Genomic DNA, 19,864 nt, shown 5'->3' on the forward strand with positions numbered 1-19,864 from the left:
TGGCATGTCAGCTGGACACCATGCGAAGATTTTCCAGTGCTCACGGAGGAACTCGACGAGCGTGCTTTCCTATGCGAGGTCCATGTCGTTTGCAATGGACGTCGTCTTTTTCGGGTCTGTCGGGTGGATCTGCACCTCCTTAGAATTTTTCTCAGTGTTGAAAGTTGATTCTTTATTTGGCCTTCCTACATCTGGCAACACATCATAGTCAGTTGTGAGCCTTGACGCCATGTACTCCGCTTGCATCCCGAAGGTTTCTGACAGTCGATGAAAATCCTTATCACATTTATCGGCTAGCGCAAAGCTTCCTTTGACTGTGATTGGTCCCTTAGGTCCAGGCATCCTCCATAACAGGTGCGTATAATGTGGTACCGCCATAAACCTAGCATATGCTGGGCGCCCCAACAAAGCGTGGTATTGTGATGGGAAATCCACGACTTCGAACTCCAATCTCTCTATCTTGTAATTTTCTCAGGTCCCAAACTGGACGTCGAGATTAATCTTCCCCAGCGGATAACTTGGCTTCTCCGGTGTAATACCGTGGAATCGCGTGTCGGTTGGTTTCAGGTTTGCTAGGGATATATTCATCTTCCTTAATGTATCTGCATACATAAGGTTTAAACTGCTGCCGCCATCTATGAACACTCGAGATACCTTGAATCCTGCAATTACTGCTGGTAAGATAAGTGCTGATTGTCCTGGTCGAGGAACTTACTGTGGATGATCCGCTATTGTGAATCCAATATCTTGCCCTGACCAATTTAGATACTCAACCGTTGGTGGAGGCATCTTCTCTGCCATGAACACCTGTCGCGAGATTACTTTCTGAGCTCTATTGGATGGCCTGCCTTTCTGAATCATCGAGACCGCTCCGTTGGAATTGGGATCAACATAAGGCGGTGGTGCAGGTGCTACCGCAATTCTGAGCTGATGTCGATTATCGTCTGTAATTGCGGGAGGAGGTGGCAGGTGAATCTCACTCCTGGGTCCTTGAGGATTTCTGGGCGCTGCCTGAGCATTGGCATGCCCTGCCCACCTTAACATTGCCTGGAAATTTCGGCAATCCTTTTGCAAGTGTCCTGACTGTCTTTTTCCGTTATTGTCGAGATAAAAATGCATCTGACACAGCCCGTTGATACGTCTCCAACGTATTGATAATTTCTTATGTTCCATGCTACTTTATTGATGATACCTACATGTTTTGTGCATACTTTATGTCATATTTATGCATTTTCCGACACTAACCTATTAACAAGATGCCGAAGAGCCAGTTGCTGTTTTCTGCTGTTTTTGGTTTCAGAAATCCTAGTAAGGAAATATTCTCGGAATTGGACGAAATCAACGCCCAGGGTGACATAGGCATCCCAAATGGGCCTGCCGAAGATAGTACCCGGGGTTTACTGAAGGCCCATTACCCGAAGAATAAGAAGATTCGGGAGCCCAAGATATTATTAAGGAAAGACTAGAGTTGTAATAGGGAGTGTTATTTGTAATCTTACGGGAAGAGTTAGAAACCTCCCCGGACTCTGTAACTTGTACAGCACGAATCCCTCGGCTCCGCCTCCTATATAAGGGGGAGTCGAGGGACGCAGAAATCATCGAATCATTGTTCTCAAACCCTAGTTTTGTAATCGTTGAGTACTTTTCGGCTGAAACCTTCGAGATCTACTTGCCCTCTACTTCCAACTAAACCCTAGTCTACAATCCGTAGGCATTGACAAGTTAATACCTTGTCAATTGGCGCCGTCTGTGGGAACTAGAGGCGTATGGATCTGATCTCGATGGCACGTTCAAAATCTTCGACATCGTCAACCGCAAGCAACGCAATGGATCGAGGTAAACAGATCGCTGCTGGTCCTGTCGATTTTGTTCCTCACCCACCCTCCCGTTTGGATGCATATGCGTATCTGGCGGAGCCTATGGAGATGACGTTCAGAAGGTTTCACTTTCGCGTCGAGAAAGAAGGATCGTATCGTGTCGAAATTCCGATTTCGTCGGGATCGTCGGCGGTCGATTCCGATTTTTCAAGCTATACATCGTCAACCGAATCAGGAGAAGAAGAAACTTCGTCGTCACGCTACATCAGCACCAGGGCAAGAGAAAAACTCGCCAAGATCTTCAGCGACATGTCGTTTGAGTCATCTGCGGACTCATATATAAGCGATGGCTCAAGCAGTGTCGACAGCTACAACTTCATCGACAAATCTACTACAGTGGACAAGGTCTTCACCAATCTCAACGATGGTGTCACCAAACCCAGCATAGATCTGAACACAAAATATCATCAGATTTATGTCATTGGAGAGCCAAGTCATGACCAAGAGGAAACATCTGAGGCTTTCGACGATCTGGGAAATCCATACGTCGATCCCTCCGATCTGCGGCGAGGCCTAGGCAATAAATACATCGGGCAACAACCGCGTCACAGAGTCCAACTCCCGCAAACAGCATGGGATTGAGCCGCGAGAGCTATGGATGGCACAGAGCCAATGGCCACCACAGCCACGCCAGAGGAGCTACAAGCATATCAATATAGACTCGCACGAGCCGCAAGAGAGTTGGAAAAACAGGCAGATGAGTTAAACAGAAGAAAGGAGGCAGCCTCTGCATCCAGCAGGAGAAGGGCAGAGTTGAGTCGACAATCTAGAACTTTGGGTGATAGCCACAGGGAGGCTCGGAACAGAGCAAGATCAAGGTTACAACACATACCCGAAGGAGAGAGAGAGCACCTGGTCCAAAACCTCGACATGTCTTTTATGTCGATAGACACAAGAGGAAACATCATCCCTAAGACACCAGAGGCTGGGTATATAGCGACACAAGCTTTTATCCTCGCATCTAAACCACCTCCAGGAGATCCAACGGAAACACTGTACAACATGGCGATAGCAGGAGTTGGAGCCATGGGGACGGCGTTTGTATCAACACCTCCCGAAGGAACAGCAAGGCAAAATAGTCCACGACCTGCGGCAGCAGCAGCAACAGCTCCTGAAGGACCAAGTGGAGCAAGGGACACGGCAGCACAAGCAAGAGTCGACAGAGCGCGACAAAGCAGAAGGGAACATCGGCAGTCCCCAGAGTTAAACGACGAGGATATGTGTGGCTTGCCGTGCTTCACGAGGAGAGTGCGGAAAACTCGAGTACCTTCGGGATTCAAGTTACCTGATAATTTCAAAAAATTCGACGGCCTTCAAGATCTAGAGGATTGGCTAGTGGATTACCTCGAGACAGTGAAGCTTACAAGAGGGACCAGAGCAACAGCTATGCAAAGCATCCAGGTGCATCTGAGTGGAGCCGCACGGTCCTGGATAAAGAAACTTCCTGCAGGATCTATCGACAGCTGGGAAAGCTTCGAGGATGTGTTCGTCAAGAACTTCAGGTCCACGTGCAAGAAACTTGCGTCATTAGAGGAGTTGAGAGCATGCCGACAAAAGCCAGACGAGCCGATGAGAAAATATATCCAAAGGTGGAACATCATCAAAAACTCGGCAGAAAATATATCTGACGAAAGAGCGATAGATGCGTTTGTCGCAGGAATCAGGCGTGGAGATTTTGTAGAGGACTTGGGGAGAACCAACCCAAAGACAGTATCCGCGTTAATGGAAATAGCAAACAGATGGGCAGATGGAGAAGATACTGTTCACAACAAACGGCACAGGTCGCCAAAGGAGGACCGCGGCCGAAATTATCAACTGAGGCGACGATTTCCTCGGCAGTACCCGAGCTATGATGCCCCAGGACAAATTTCGGCAGGCTTTCGAGCAAACACCGGAGGAAACAATAGAGATGATTATCAGAGAAGCAGTGAGCAGCGAGGTGACAATAGAGATGATTCTCGAAACAATAGGCAAAATAGCGGGCCAAGGTTCCCAAGGCCTTTCGTGTCTCCCGAAGAAATGATGAACGGGCCGTGTCAGATGCACTTTTTCCTCGATAGCAACGGGAAAAGACAGTCAGGACATCTGCAGAAAGATTGTCGCAATTTCCAGGCAATGTTAAGGTGGGCAGAGCATGGCAGAGCATGCTAACGCTCGAGCAGCACAGAGAAATCCTCGAGAACCCAGGAGCGAGATTCACTTGCCACCCCCTCCCGCGATTACGGAGGACAATCGACATCAGCTCAGAATAGCGGCAGCACCTCCACCACCGCCTTACGTTGATCCTAACTCCAACGGAGCGGTGTCGATGATTCAGAAGGGAAGGCCATCCAATAGAGCTCAGAAAGTAATCTCGCGACAGGTGTTCATGGCAGAAAAAATGCCTCCACCAACAGTCGAGTATCTTAATTGGTCAGGGCAAGACATTGGCTTTACCATAGCAGATCACCCGCAGCAAGTTCCTCGACTAGGGCAGTCAGCACTTATCCTACCAGCAGTTATTGCGGGATTTGATGTTTCTCGAATGTTCATAGACGGCGGCAGCAGCTTAAACCTTATGTATGCAGATACATTGAGGAAGATGAACATATCCTTAGCAAACCTGAAGCCAACAGACACAAGGTTCCATGGTATCACACCGGAGAAACCAAGTTATCCACTGGGGAAGATTAATCTCGACGTTCAGTTTGGAACCCGAGAGAATTATAGAATTGAGAAGCTGGAGTTTGAAGTTGTGGATTTTCCGTCACAGTATCACGCTCTGTTGGGACGACCAGCATATGCAAGATTTATGGCGGTACCACATTATACATACCTGTTGTGGAGGATGCCTGGACCTAAGGGACCAATCACAGTCAAAGGAAGCTTCGCCTTAGCCGATAAATGCGATAAAGATTTTCATCGGATATCAGAAACTTTCGGGATGCTAGCTGAGTATTTGGCGTCAAGGAGTATGACTGACTACGACGTGCTGCCAGACGTTGGAAGGCCAAATAAAGAATCAACTTTCAATACTGAGAAAAATTCTAAGGAGGTGCAGATTCACCCGACAGACCCGAAAAAGACGACATCCATCGCAAACGACATGGACCTCGCATAGGAAAGCGCGCTCATCGAGTTCCTCCGTGAGAACTGGAAAATCTTCGCATGGTGTCCAGCTGACATGCCAGGAGTACCCAGGGAACTTGCCGAGCACCACCTAAACTTGGATCCACTAGCGAGACCAATCAAACAACCTTTGCGGCGTTTTTCGGAACCAAACCGCAAGGCTATGCTGTCAGAAATCGATCGACTACGAGAAGCTGGTTTTATAAAGGAGCTGCACACAGAGGCCACATGGGTAGCAAATCTTGTGTTGGTGCCGAAGAAAAACACTAAGGTCCTTCGCATGTGCGTCGACTTTACGTGCCTCAATAAACACTGTCCAAAGGATCACTTTCCCCTCCCGAGGATCGATCAAATTATCGACTCCACGGCTGGATGTGAACGTCTTTCCTTCCTAGACGCATACTCTGGTTATAACCAGATCAGATTGAAAGAAGAAGATGAAGTAAAGACAGCGTTCATCACACCTTATGGCGTGTTTTGTTACAGAACAATGCCCTTTGGTCTGAAAAACACGGGAGCAACATATCAGAGTATGATGCAGAAGTGTTTGGCGACACAGATTGGGAAAAACGTGCAAGTATACATCGACGATGTCGTCATAACGTCAAAAAAGGGGGCGACGCTGATCGAGGATCTCAAGGAAACCTTTGACAACCTCGACAAATTCTGCCTCAAGCTGAACCCGACGAAGTGTTCTTTCGGCGTCCCAGCAGGAGAACTTCTGGGGTTTCTAGTTTCAGCAAGAGGGATTGAAGCAAATCCCGACAAAATACAAGCTATCGTAACAATGAGGAAGCCAACAAAGTTAAAAGAAATACAACAGTTAACTGGGCGAGTCGCAGCTTTGAGCAGATTCATCGCCAGGCTGGGAGAAAAAGCGTTACCATTTTACGCTCTGATAAAGCAAGGAGAGAAATTCCAGTGGAACGAAGAGGCCGATAGAGCTTTTGAGGATCTGAAGCGCACAATCTCGACACCACCAATCTTGGTGGCGCCGAACGAAAAGGAACCTCTCCTGCTGTACATTGCAGCCACGCCCCAAGTGGTTAGCACGGTGCTAGTTGTTGAAAGAGAAGAAGAAGCAAAACTCCATGGAGTGCAAAGGCCGGTATATTTCATCAGTGAAGTTTTATCGCCTTCCAAACAACGGTACCCGCAGTATCAGAAACTAGCATATGGAGTAATTGCAACGGCAAGAAAGTTGCGCCACTATTTTTCGGCACACCCGATAATAGTAGTCAACGAAGCACCTCTCTCAAATATATTGAACAATCCAGAAGCTACAGGGCGTGTCTCCCTTTGGGGAATAGAACTTTCCCCTCGGGACATCACGTACGAAAAAAGAAAGGCAATCAAGTCACAAGTTTTGCCAGATTTCATTGCAGAGTGGATGGAGCTGCAAAACACGGGACCCCCAGATTTGTCGAGAACTTGGACCATGAACTTCGATGGGTCCAAGAGAGTAGAAGGAGCTGGCGCAGGAGTGGTACTTATATCACCCGAAGGCGACAAGTTAAAATACGTCCTCCGGATGACGTTCCCTAACGCATCCAACAATGAAGCAGAATATGAGGCCCTTATACACGGGATGAAGATGGCGAAAGCTTGCGGGGCAACTCGATTAAAAATCTTTGGCGACTCACAATTGGTGGCTCAACAAGTTATGAACCAATGTGACGCAGTCAATGATAGCATGATGGCATACAAGGAGGTGTACAATGAGCTCGAGAAGCTGTTTGATGGGTGCGAGGTAAATCACATCAGTAGATTGAGCAATGATGAAGCCGACGTTCTCGCAAACATCGGGTCGCAGTGCCTCCCAATCCCATCAGGAGTATTTTGGGAAGAAATATCGGAGAGATCCACGAAGCCGAAAAGGGTGCAGAATAAAGCAAAGGAAGAAAAAACTTCGGCGCCCCTCAAAGAAACCACGGAGGACGAAGAGGCCCAAGAACTTGTGATGATGGTAGAAGTTCCTTGGATGCAAGCATATATATCATATATCCTCAGGAAAGAAATACCCGACGATCCAGTTGAGGCAAGGCGAGTTATTCGACGATCCAAAGCTTTCACAGTGATCAAAGGGGAGTTATACAAGCGAAGTATTTCAGGCGTCCTGCAAAGGTGTGTCACACCCGAAGAAGGAAGAACAATTCTGAAGGATGTACACGAAGGAATATGTGGCCACCACGCAAGTAGTCGAGCTATTGCAGCCAAGGTTTTTCGGGCAGGATTCTATTGGTTGACAGCAATCGAGGATGCCAAGGAAATAGTACGAACCTGCGACGCGTGCCAAAGATTTGCCACAAAACCTCACTCTCCAGCGGCAGAATTAACACCAATACCGTTGTCGTGGCCCTTTGCCCAATGGGGACTTGATATGGTAGGCAAGTTGCATAAAGCTTCGCCAGGAGGATATGAGTACCTGCTGGTCGCTGTCGACAAATTCACCAAGTGGGTAGAAGCGAAGCCAATAAATTCACCAGATGCAGCGTCGGCAATAAAGTTTGTGAAAGGCCTCGTTTTTCGGTTTGGAGTGCCTCATAGCATTGTTACAGATAACGGTTCAAACTTTACGTCCAAGGAATTCAAGGAGTACTGCGCAGAAGTAGGCATTAAATTGCACTTTGCGTCAGTTGGGCACCCGCAAACCAATGGCCAAGTCGAGAAAGCCAATGGTATCATCTGCAACGGCCTCAAGAAGCGCCTGCTAGGACCACTTGAAAAAGCTCGACATACCTGGCCAGAGGAATTGCCAAGTGTTCTGTGGAGTATCCGAACAACACCAAATACGGCGACACAAGAAACTCCGTTTTTTCTCGTCCACGGAGCCGAAGCAGTATTACCAATTGAAATAGAGCATGATTCTCCAAGAGTAACAGAGTATGACGAAGAAACATCACAAAAAGCTCGGGAGGATGATATGGACGCACTCGACGAAGCTCGAGACGAAGTACTTTCACGAGTCACCAAATACCAGCTGGACCTCAAAAACTACCACAGTCGACGGTTAAGGCCCAGATCTTTCCATGTCGGGGATTTGGTCTTGCGGTTAAATCAAAAAAGTACTGAAAAGCTCGAATCACCATGGCTAGGCCCTTACGTCGTCACGGAAGTCATCGACGGAGGAGCATACAGGATCAAGGACAAGAAGACAGGGGCTCCCGAGAAAAACCCCTGGAACGTGGCGCAGCTCAGGCGGTTCTACGCCTAGAGTTGAAATACAGTCCTCCTCTGTAAAAATACAATGTACTGAAACGCCCGCGAGTTTTCAGACGCACTCTTTTCCTTTTCGGGGCACCGAGTGGGGCCGGAAAGGTTTTTAATGAGGCAGGCTCGCGGTGCTGCAATATAATAAAGATAGTGGAGATATACTTCTTATTTTTCGATATGCTCGGGGGCTCAACGCCTTCAAGTTACAAAATACGTACAATATAGATAACTTAGTCTTACCGAAATATTTCGTCTTGGTACACTAATACCTCGCCAAATATAAACATCGGAAGCTAACAATTATAAACATAGTGTACTCGTCAAAATCTCATTGCTTTGGTCTGAAAACCTCGCAACCTATCAATGGAAAAATAAAGATATCTTCTTACGACAAGAGGAAAAATCTTCGAGATAGCAAAACAGTACAAACTCTAGCCAGAGGCTCGGGGGCTCCAACAATATAGACCACTTTACAATATACAACAAATTTCTTTGGAAATAAAAAAGAAATCAAAAAAGATACAGAAACAATGTCTTGCAATATAGTACAGCTCAGTCAAAGCCTAAAATACTATCTATGGACAAGCCTCTGGTTGTCTTGTGTTCAGCATAAGACCCCTTGACGAAGAATTCTGAGTCCATCCGAAGAAGTTCATCCATCATCGACTCGGCCACAGGAGTTACCATCTCATTGATTGTGTCAATATCATTTTTTCACCGCGATTTCTTGGCCAGGTAATCAGCAACAATCTTCGTCAGGTCCAACTTTGGATGGCAAATGTTTATCATAATCATGGCGAACCTTGCTCCAGCAGTCAATTGAGCTCGCACAAACTTATGAATGCGGGGAGCATCTCTAAATATCTCCAGCAATTCAGGAAGAGTTTTGGGAACCTCATTTCGAGGAAATAAAGTCTTGTAAACAAGGGTTAACGTTGTCGTGCAAAAATTGAGAAATTCGCGCACCTGGCAAACACGATCTTGGAACCTGACAATTTGCTGAGTTCGTTCAGGGGTGGCCCAGAACAGACAGCCATGGTTAAGGGAAAGATTGACGAGAAGATTCGTTCTCTCGTTCACTCTTTGGTCTTCGGCGGCAGCATCAAGAACGGAGCCTATTAAGCGACAAGGCAGGAAATTTAAGGGGAGGCACAGGAAAGCGAAGAAGAGGCAGTGCGAGGTTGGAAAAACATACCTAACATATCTGTGCTAGCTTCAGACATCAGCTCGAGCATGCTATTTTCTCGAGTAGTGGCTGCCTTAGCTTCCAACACAGCAGCATCTTTGGCAGCTATAGCCTCTTTGGCCTGTTGGAGAGCAATTTTCTCTCTTTCAGATGCTTTTCGAGATTGTTCCATCATTGCCAGAGTTTGTTTCTTCATGGACTGAATTTTTTGTCGAAGTTCTTGCAAATCTGCCGACAAATGTTTGCTTGAAGAACCTTCGAGAGGGTTATCATCGACTAGCATTTTCTTCGAGAAGGAAGAAGCAGGTGAAGCATCGGCAGAGCAAGGATTGGTCAAATAGTTATCAAATATTAACTGGAAAAGGAAAATCCCACAATCAATGATAGTGCCAGGAGGAATTTCATTGATTTCTAGAAAATTTACATAGACATTACAAAAGAAGTTCTCCAAAAGGACTACCAGGATAATTGTCGCCAAAACTAAAGTGGCGACAAGGGCAAAAGAAACAGAGAAAGCAAAGAAAAGAAAAAAAAGAGGCATGCAACTAGACCTCTGGCCTTGATGAGCTAGGAGTTGTAGAAGGCTTGATCCCGAGATAGGCCAGGATTTTCTTCGTGTTGGGCTTGGCTGCCTTGATCAACGACCGCCATTTTGTTTGTTCTATTTGCTCGGTGTCGCCAACCTTCATCCAGTCAACAATTTGTTGGCTGTCAGCAACCAAGGCAACAGTGTTCTCGACAGCAACCTTCATGTTCTCCTGGCGCATCTTCAGTCCAAGATCCTCCGGTGGATTGAAGTCCTTGGCAAGGGCAAGGAAAGTCTTGGGCACCTCTTTCTTCGGGAAGAAGTAGGGAAACAGCTTCGACAATCCTGCGTCAGCATTCACCACGCCTTCGCAAATTTCTTGGCCATGAAACTCCAGATAAGAAAGTGCGTCAAGGAGAGGATCATCGGCGGGATTTTCAAGATCAAACTCTTGGTTTGTTTGACCTGCCACAGGAAATAAGTGTTGGTCGACAGCAAGAAAGAAAAAGCAAGTCCTAAGAAAAATAGAAGGGGTCGATAAAATTACCAAGGAAGCGCCGATTTTGCGTGTTCAAGCGCTTGAGGATTCCCTTTTCACGAGTAGCCTGTGCGGCTTTGTGCTCGTTTAAAGCAGCTTCAGCATCCTCAAGTTTCTTCTGCAGTTCTTCGACACTAGCAGCTTTTGCCTTGGCTTCATCAGCCTCTGCTTTGGCTTCGCTAGCATCAAGTTCGGCTTTCTTGCGAGCCGTTTCACTTCGCTCTAGTTTCTGAACAAGAGTATCGGCAAGCTTGTTGGCCTCTGCAAGTTTCTCTGTCAAAATAGAAAAGAACCGTCAAAATTGCGACAAAAACAGGAGCAAGAAGTTAGAAACAATGGCAGCAAAAAAGTTATTACCTTCAGTCCTGCTGGCATACTCACGGTACCCAATGAATTGAGATCCAATACGAACAAGCTCTTTGATCATGGGCTGTCAAAGAAGAATAGAAAAGAAAACATCGGTACGAGAAAAATATGAAGGCATAAAGAAGCAAACAGAGGAAATATAGATACTGACAAGAAAGTTAAAAAACTTACATCATCTAAGAGCGGATTAGAGGAGCTACCCAACTGAGGGGTAGGCTCCACGACCGTTTCCACCCTTGTCCTTTTTGGTGAAGGAGCAAGAGGGCTTGAAGGAGGAGTGGTGGTGACGATGTTTTGTTGAGGAGGCGAGGATTCTTCTCCCTCAACTGGCATCTCCGAAACAATTAAAGTATGTGACGTGCTCGTTCGAGGAGCCACGTCAAGAGTTGGTACTTCTTCCTCATCATCGCTGTGATTAAAGATCGACAGCATAAAAAGCAGGATAAGACAAAAAACTTCGAGTACAGAAATAAGGGGAAATCAAAGTGACTTACGAGCTGACGAGGGATTCGAGATATGGATCATAAGTTGCCTTCTGACGTGAAGGATCAACTTCTTCGGCTTTGGAGGTGCCGGAATCTTCGACATCATTCCTCTTCCTTTTGTTCTTTGGAGAAACAGCAGGAGGAGGAGATAGTGCTGACGCAGTGCCTTCGGAGGCAGCATCTTTTTCAGAAGATCCCGCAGATTTCAGAGAATCCACGGGTTCATTCACAAAAGAGGGGGCCTCTTGGTTGTCATCAGTGACAATGGCCCTTTCCTCGACTTCTCCACCTTCAGGAAGAGGAGGAAGCGAGACAAGGTCTGGATGGTTCTGTGCAAAACAAAAATAAAGTAGGGGAAGATATCAGGAAAGGAGTTACAAAAAAGATAGCAACGCAATAACAAGACAATCGACAAAGATTACCTTGGGAAGTGGATTGGCGGCGCTGAATGGTTTTACACGGCAAGAAGAAGGGACAGGATCTTTTTTGCTGAGAGACGAGATTTTTCGGACAAGTTTTTCTAAGTCCTTGACCTCCAAATCCACCGACAGCCGATCTGCGTCCTTGTCGCCAGCATATTTCCAGAGAGGGTATTTGCGAGCCTGAAGCGGCTGCACTCTAGTCCTAAGAAAATAAGCCGTGATTTGGATACCCGACAGCTCTTTGCCGCGAGTATTTTGCAACTCGTGGATGCGGGCCATCAAGGTTTCTGTCGACGCCTTTTCCTCTTCGGTAGCCTCTGCGTCCCAGGAGCGGCGGCGAAAGATTTTCTCGGCGCCATCAAAAGGAGGGATGTTGTCCTCAGCACATCCATGGTTCTCCTCCTGAATGTACAACCACTTCTTGCGCCACCCTTGAACTGAGTCAGGGAGTTTGACGTCGAAGTAGTCGACAGTGGGCCGAACAGAAATTACAATGCCGCCTATATTATAGGCGACATTGGGAGAGCCATTACGGCGATAGAAGAAAATGCGCTTCCATAGCGCCCAGTTAGGCTGGACGCCAAGGAAGGCCTCGCAAAGGGTGATGAAAATGGAGATATGAAGAATCGAGTTTGGCGTGAGGTGGTGGAGTTGCAGACCGTAGATAAAAAGCAGTCCGCGGAGAAGGTGGTCGACAAAACTTACCCGGTACCCCATTGGAGGGGTTGGGTAGCTCTCCTCACTGGGGAAGCACAGCGCTTTGGGTTTCTTGCTGATCCCCAGCTTCTTCAGCATGTTGATGTCCTGGGTGGAAATCTTCGATCTTTCCCACTCCGCCGTCCCCAGATCCACGACGGCCATGGAGGATTCCGGCATGCTGTGCCTTGTCAACCGCCGCGGTGGCATCAACAATGGCGCATGGTTTGCAGCTTGGAGGCGAGGAGCTTAGGAGGCTGTGGGTCGCAGGAGGAAGTTTGCAGATGAAAGCAGGAGGACGGCGCGAGCGGAAGTGCTCGAGGAGGAAGAAGAAGATCTTATATAGGGGTGCGGTGAAACGGCGGACCGTTGGATAAAGAAAATGTGTGGCAGATGATAGCCACATGGAAACAAGGGTAAAAAAGTAATTCAACATTGGAGAAGTTACGGTACGTGCGCCAGGAAAAGCGGAGGACGTGTGTCCCCCACTTGCACGACGTGTCAAGATAGTGGATCAATTGGGCCCGCAAGGCAGTGGGAGAAGGCTTCTCGCAATTTTTGACTCGCAATCGTGGCTATCGTCAGCAATAACGTCACCTTGGCAGAGGAAAAAATTCGACTCTACAATTTCGTAAAAGGCGACATGGAAAATAATCCTGAGCCTTTGATCAAATACAAGTTTTTGATCAAATGCTCGGGGGCTACTTTGGAAAAAAGAAAAAGATTCAGAAAGACAAGATAGAAATGGCGTGAGCCTATGACCAAATACAAATATTTGTTCATAGCCTCGGGGGCTACTCCCATCGGGAGCGCTGTTCGCGCACCCGAGAAATTATAAAACTTCGGGAGATAAAAGAAAATATAGCGGCATAAGGCGTGGAGCCTACACCCAAGTACAAGTCCTTGGCTGTAGCCTCGGGGGCTACTCCCATCGGGAACGCTGCTCGCGTGCCCGATGAAATCATAAAAAAAAAGAGAGATAAGAAGAAAGAAAAAAGAAGTGGCAGAGCAAAAAAGTATATTTCGAGTTATAAATAACTCTGCATATACTCCCATCGGGAGAGCAATATAAGTCATCTTTGACTCGATAAAATGTGCCATTCCAACAGCCGAAAAAGCACTCGACAATATATTCTCAGAACGCCAAAGTTGCGATAAATTTCTGAATGCCGCAAATTTGCGAAGGTAAGACCCCAGATCCGTTCTGCTGGGCGTGGCATCGCCGAAGACTGCACTCTGCTACTTTTATCCGTATCAACAGATACGAAGAAAAATCCTAACGGACGCGTTAGGTACCCGATAAATTTTACTGGGACTCGACAGAATGGTAAGACCTTAAGCGGCACCTGTCGAAGTTTACACCAGTATCCCGAGATCATGTCCAGGGACGTGATCTTGAAGTAGGTTTTTGCGGATTGCCACTAGAGCAGTTAACTAGTACCTGATCCGTCAGATGAACTAGCCCCAACTACTATTATCCCTGTACAATATAGAAGTTTATGAGAAGAAATATAGAAAAGTTGAAGTTGTCGAATAAAGATAAACAATGGAGATTTTCCTTAACTCTACGATTCAAGCAAAATCTCGGGGGCTACTGACATAGGCATCCCAAATGGGTCTGCCGAAGATAGTACCCGGGGTTTACTGAAGGCCCATTACCCGAAGAATAAGAAGATTTGGGAGCCCAAGATAATATTAAGGAAAGACTAGAGTTGTAATAGGGAGTGTTATTTGTAATCTTACGGGAAGAGTTAGAAACCTCCCCGGACTCTGTAACTTGTACAGCACGAATCCCTCGGCTCCGCCTCCTATATAAGGGGGAGTCGAGGGACGCAGAAATCATCGAATCATTGTTCTCAAACCCTAGTTTTGTAATCGTCGAGTACTTTTCGACTGAAACCTTCGAGATCTACTTGCCCTCTACTTCCAACTAAACCCTAGTCTACAATCCGTAGGCATTGACAAGTTAATACCTTGTCACAGGGGCCTATTTTTCCACGAAGCTTCCAGAAGACCGGAGGACTTACGAAGTGGGGCCACGAGGCGACGACACACTAGGGCGGCGCGGCCTGGCCCTTGGCCGCGCCGGCCTGTTGTGTGGGGCCCTCGTGTGGCCCCCTGACCCGCCCTTCCGCCTACAAATAGTCTTCGTCGCGAAACCCCCAGTACCGAGTGCCACGATACGGAAAACCTTCCAGAGACGCCGCCGCCGCCAATCCCATCTCGGGGGATTCAGGAGATCGCCTCCGGCACCCTACCGGAGAGGGGAATCATCTCCCGGAGGACTCTACACCGCCATGGTCGCCTCCGGAGTGATGTGTGAGTAGTTCACCCCTGGACTATGGGTCCATAGCAGTAGCTAGATGGTTGTCTTCTCCTCATTGTGCTATCATTGTCGGATCTTGTGAGCTGCCTAACATGATCAAGATCATCTATCTGTAATACTATATGTTGTGTTTGTTGGGATCCGATGGATGGTGAATGCTATGTTATGTTGATTATCAATCTATCATGTGTTGTTTATGATCTTGCATGCTCTCCGTTGCTAGTAGAGGCTCTGGCCAAGTTTTTGCTTGTAACTCCAAGAGGGAGTATTTATGCTCGATAGTGGGTTCATGCCTCCATTAAATCTGGGACAGTGCCAGAAAGTTCTAAGGTTGTGGATGTGTTGTTGCCACTAGGGATAAAACATCGATGCTATGTCCGAGGATGTAGTTGTCGGTTACATTACGCACCATACTTAATGCAATTGTCTGTTGTTTACAACTTAATACTAGAAGGGGTTCGGATGATAACCTGAAGGTGGACTTTTTAGGCATAGATGCATGCTGGATAGCGGTCTATGTACTTTGTCGTAATGCCCAATTAAATCTCACAATACTCTTCATATCATGTATGTGCATTGTTATGCCTTCATTATTTGTCAATTGCCCAACTGTAATCTGTTCACCCAACATGCTAATTCTTATGGGACACACACCTCTAGTGAACTGTGGACCCCGGTCCTATTCTTTACATCTGAAATACAATCTACTGCAATTGTTCTTTACTGTTTTCTGCAAACATCATCATCCACACTATACATCTAATCCTTTGTTACAGCAAGCCGGTGAGATTGACAACCTCACTGTTATGTTGGGGCAAAGTACTTTGGTTGTGTTGTGCAGGTTCCACGTTGGCACCGGAATCCCTGGTGTTGCGCCGCACTACATCCCGCCGCCATCAACCTTCAACGTGCTTCTTGGCTCCTACTGGTTCGATAAACCTTGGTTTCTTACTGAGGGAAAACTTGCCGCTGTACGCATCACACCTTCCTCTTGGGGTTCCCAACGGACGCGTGTTGTACGCGTATCAAGACTGTTTTCTGGCGCCGTTGCCGGGGAGATCAAGACACGCTGCAAGGGGAGTCTCCACTTCCAATCTCTTTACTTTATTTTTGTCTTGCTTTATTTTATTTACTACTTTGTTTGCTGCATTATATCGAAAACACAAAAAAATTAGTTACTTGTTTTACTTTACTTAATATCATGCATGTTTTTATTTCACTAGTTAAGCATAATGGAAAGTAACAGTGAGCTTTTGAAGCTATTTCCTGAGTTAAGACATGGATTGTTTGATGCGAAAATTAAAAAACCTATTGAACCTTATTTGCATGATAGTAGCAATGTTATTAGTATGAACACTATTATTTCTAAAGCTATGGAAGAATCTAAGCTTGGGGAAGCTGGTTTTGATGAGCATGATCTTTTTAGTCCACCAAGCATTGAGGAGAAAATTTTCTTTGATGATACTTTGCCTCCTATTTATGATGATTATAATGATAGTGGTCTTTTGGTGCCACCTACTATGGAGAGTGAATTTTATTATGATTATACTATGACTCCTACACTTGATGAGAATAATAATGATAGCTACTTTGTTGAATTTGCTCCCACTACAACTAATAAAATTGATTATGCTTATGTGGAGAGTAATAATTTTATGCATGAGACTCATGATAAGAATGTTTCATTTGATAGTTATATTGTTGAGTTTGCTCATGATGCTACTGGATATTATTATGAGAGAGGAAAATATGGTTGTAGAAACTTTCATGTTACTAAAACACCTCTCTTTTTGCTGAAAATCTTGAAGTTGCGCTTGTCTAGTCTTTCTATGCTTGTTGCATTATGCTTCATAAACTTGTTTATTTACAAGATTCCTTTTCATAGGTAGTGGTTTAGACATAAATGTGTTTTGAATTTGCTTTTTGATGCTCTCTTTTGCTTCAACTCATATTTTTTGGGAGTGCATCATTAAAATTACCGAGCCCATCTTAATGACTATAAAGAAAAGCGCTTATGGGAGACAACCCATGATTTTACTACAGTACCTTTGTTTTATATTTGAGTCTTGGAAGTTGTTACTACTGTAGCAACCTCTCCTTATCTTAGTTTTTTTTGCATTGTTGTGCCAAGTAAAGTCTTTGATAGTAAGGTTCATAGTAGATTTGGATTACTACGCAGAAACAGATTTCTTGCTGTCACGAATGTGGGCCTAATCCTCTGTAGGTAACTCAGAAAATTATGCCAATTTACGTGAGTGATCCTCAGATATGTACGCAACTTTCATTCAATTTGAGCATTTTCATTTGAACAAGTCTGGTGCCTGTTAGAAATTCGTCTTTACGAACTGTTCTGTTTTGACAGATTCTGCCTTTTATTTCGCATTGCCTGTTTTGCTATGCTTGATGGATTTCTTTGTTCCATTAACTTTCAGTAGCTTTGTGCAATGTCCAGAAGTGTTAAGAATGATTATGACACCTCTGAACATGTAAATTTTAATTGTGCACTAACCCTCTAATGAGTTGTTTTGAGTTTGGTGTGGAGGAAGTTTTCAAGGATCAAGAGAGGAGGATGATACATTATGATCAAGGAGAGTGAAAGCTCTAAGCTTGGGGATGCCCTGGTGGTTCATCCCTGCATATTTCAAGAAGATTCAAGCATCTAAGCTTGGGGATGCCCATGGCATCCCCTTCTTCATCGACAACATTATCAGGTTCCTCTAGTGAAACTATATTTTTATTCCGTCACATCTTATGTATTTTGCTTGGAGCGTCTGTTTGTTTTTTGTTTTTGTTTTGTTTGAATAAAATGGATCCTAGCATTCATCTTGTGGGAGAGAGACACGCTCCGCTGTTGCATTTGGACAAATATGTCCTTGGCTTTTACTCATAATGTTCATGGCGAAGGATAATCTGCTTCGTTAATTGTTATATGGTTGGAAACGGAAAATGCTACATGTGGTAATTGGTAAAATGTCTTGGATAATTTTACACTTGGCAATTGTTATAGATCATGTTTAAGCTCTTGCATCATGTACTTTGCACCTATTAGTGAAGAAATACATAGAGCTTGTTGAAATTTGGTTTGCATGATTGGTCTCTCTTAAGTCTAGATATTTTCTAGTAAGGTTTGAGCAACAAGGATGACAGTGTAGAGTCTTATAATGCTTGCAATATGTTTTTATGTGAGTTTTGCTGTACCGGTTCATGCTTGTGTTTGCTTCAAATAACCTTGCTAGCCTAAGCCTTGTATTGAGAAGGATTACTTCTCGTGCATCCAAATCCTTGAGCCAATAACTATGTCATTTGTGTCCACCATACCTACCTACTACATGGTATTTCTCCGCCATTCCAAAGTAAATTGCTTGAGTGCTACCTTTAAATTTCCATCCTTTGCCTTTGCAATATATAGCTCATGGGACAAATAGCTTAAAAACTATTGTGGTATTGAATATGTACTTATGCATTTTATTTCTTATTAAGTTGCTTGCTGTGCGATAACCATGTTTCCTGGGGAACGCCATCAACTACTCTTTGTTGAATATCATGTGAGTTGCTATGCATGTTCGTCTTGTCTGAAGTAAGGGTGATTTACCATGAGTTGAAAGGATTGAGCATGCATACTGTTAGAGAAGAACATTGGGCCGCTAACTAAAGCCATGAATCATGGTGGAAGTTTCAGTTTTGGACAACAATCCTCAAATCTCTAATGATAAAATTAATTGTTGCTGAATGCTTAAGCATTAAAGAGGAGTCCATTATCTGTTGTCTGTGTTGTCCCGGTATGGATGTCTAAGTTGAGAATAATCAAAAGCGAGAAATCCAATCTTTCTCCTTAGACCTTTGTACAGGCGGCATAGAGGTACCCCTTTGTGATACTTGGTTAAAACATATGTATTGCGGTGATAATCCAGGTAATCCGAGCTAATTAGGACAAGGTGCGGGCACTATTAGTATACTATGCATGAGGCTTGCAACTTGTAGGATATAATTTACATAACACATATGCTTTATTACTATCGTTGACAAAATTGTTTCATGTTTTCAGAATAAAAGCTCTAGCACAAATATAGCAATCAATGCTTTCCTCTTTGAAGGACCTTTCTTTTACTTTTATGTTGAGTCAGTTTACCTATTTCCTCCCACCTCAAGAAGCAAACACTTGTGTTAACTGTGCATTGATTCTTACATACTTGCATATTTGCATTCATCATACTACTTTATGTTGACACCTATCTATGAGATATACATATTACAAGTTGAAAGCAACCGCTGAAACTTAATCTTCCTTTGTGTTGCTTCAATACCTTTACTATGAATTTATTGCTTTATGAGTTAACTCTTATGCAAGACTTATTGATGCTTGTCTTGAAAGTACTATTCATGAAAAGTCTTTGCTATATGATTCAGTTGTTTACTCATTGTCTTTACCATTGTCTTGGATCGCTGCATTCATTACATATGTTTACAATAGTATGATCAAGATTATAATGGCATGTCACTCCAGAAATTATCTTTGTTATCGTTTACCTACTCGGGACGAGTAGGAACTAAGCTTGGGGATGCTGATACGTCTCCAACGTACCGATAATTTCTTATGTTCCATGCTACTTTGTTGATGATACCTACATGTTTTGTGCATACTTTATGTCATATTTATGCACTTTCCGACACTAACCTATTAACAAGATGCCGAAGAGCCAGTTGCTGTTTTCTGCTGTTTTTGGTTTCAGAAATCCTAGTAAGGAAATATTCTCGGAATTGGACGAAATCAACGCCCAGGGGCCTATTTTTCCACGAAGCTTCTAGAAGACCGGAGGACTTACGAAGTGGGGCCACGAGGCGACGACACACTAGGGCGACGCGGCCTGGCCCTTGGCTGCGCCGGCCTGTTGTGTGGGGCCCTCGTGTGGCCCCCTGACCTGCCCTTCCGCCTACAAATAGTCTTCGTCGCGAAACCCCCAGTACCGAGAGCCACGATACGGAAAACCTTCCAGAGACGCCGCCGCCGCCAATCCCATCTCGGGGGATTCAGGAGATCGCCTCCGGCACCCTGCCGAAGAGGGGAATCATCTCCCGGAGGACTCTACACCGCCATGGTCGCCTCCGGAGTGATGTGTGAGT

Source organism: Lolium perenne, chromosome 3 (genome assembly GCF_019359855.2).
Source record: "Lolium perenne isolate Kyuss_39 chromosome 3, Kyuss_2.0, whole genome shotgun sequence".
NCBI lineage: Eukaryota > Viridiplantae > Streptophyta > Magnoliopsida > Poales > Poaceae > Lolium > Lolium perenne.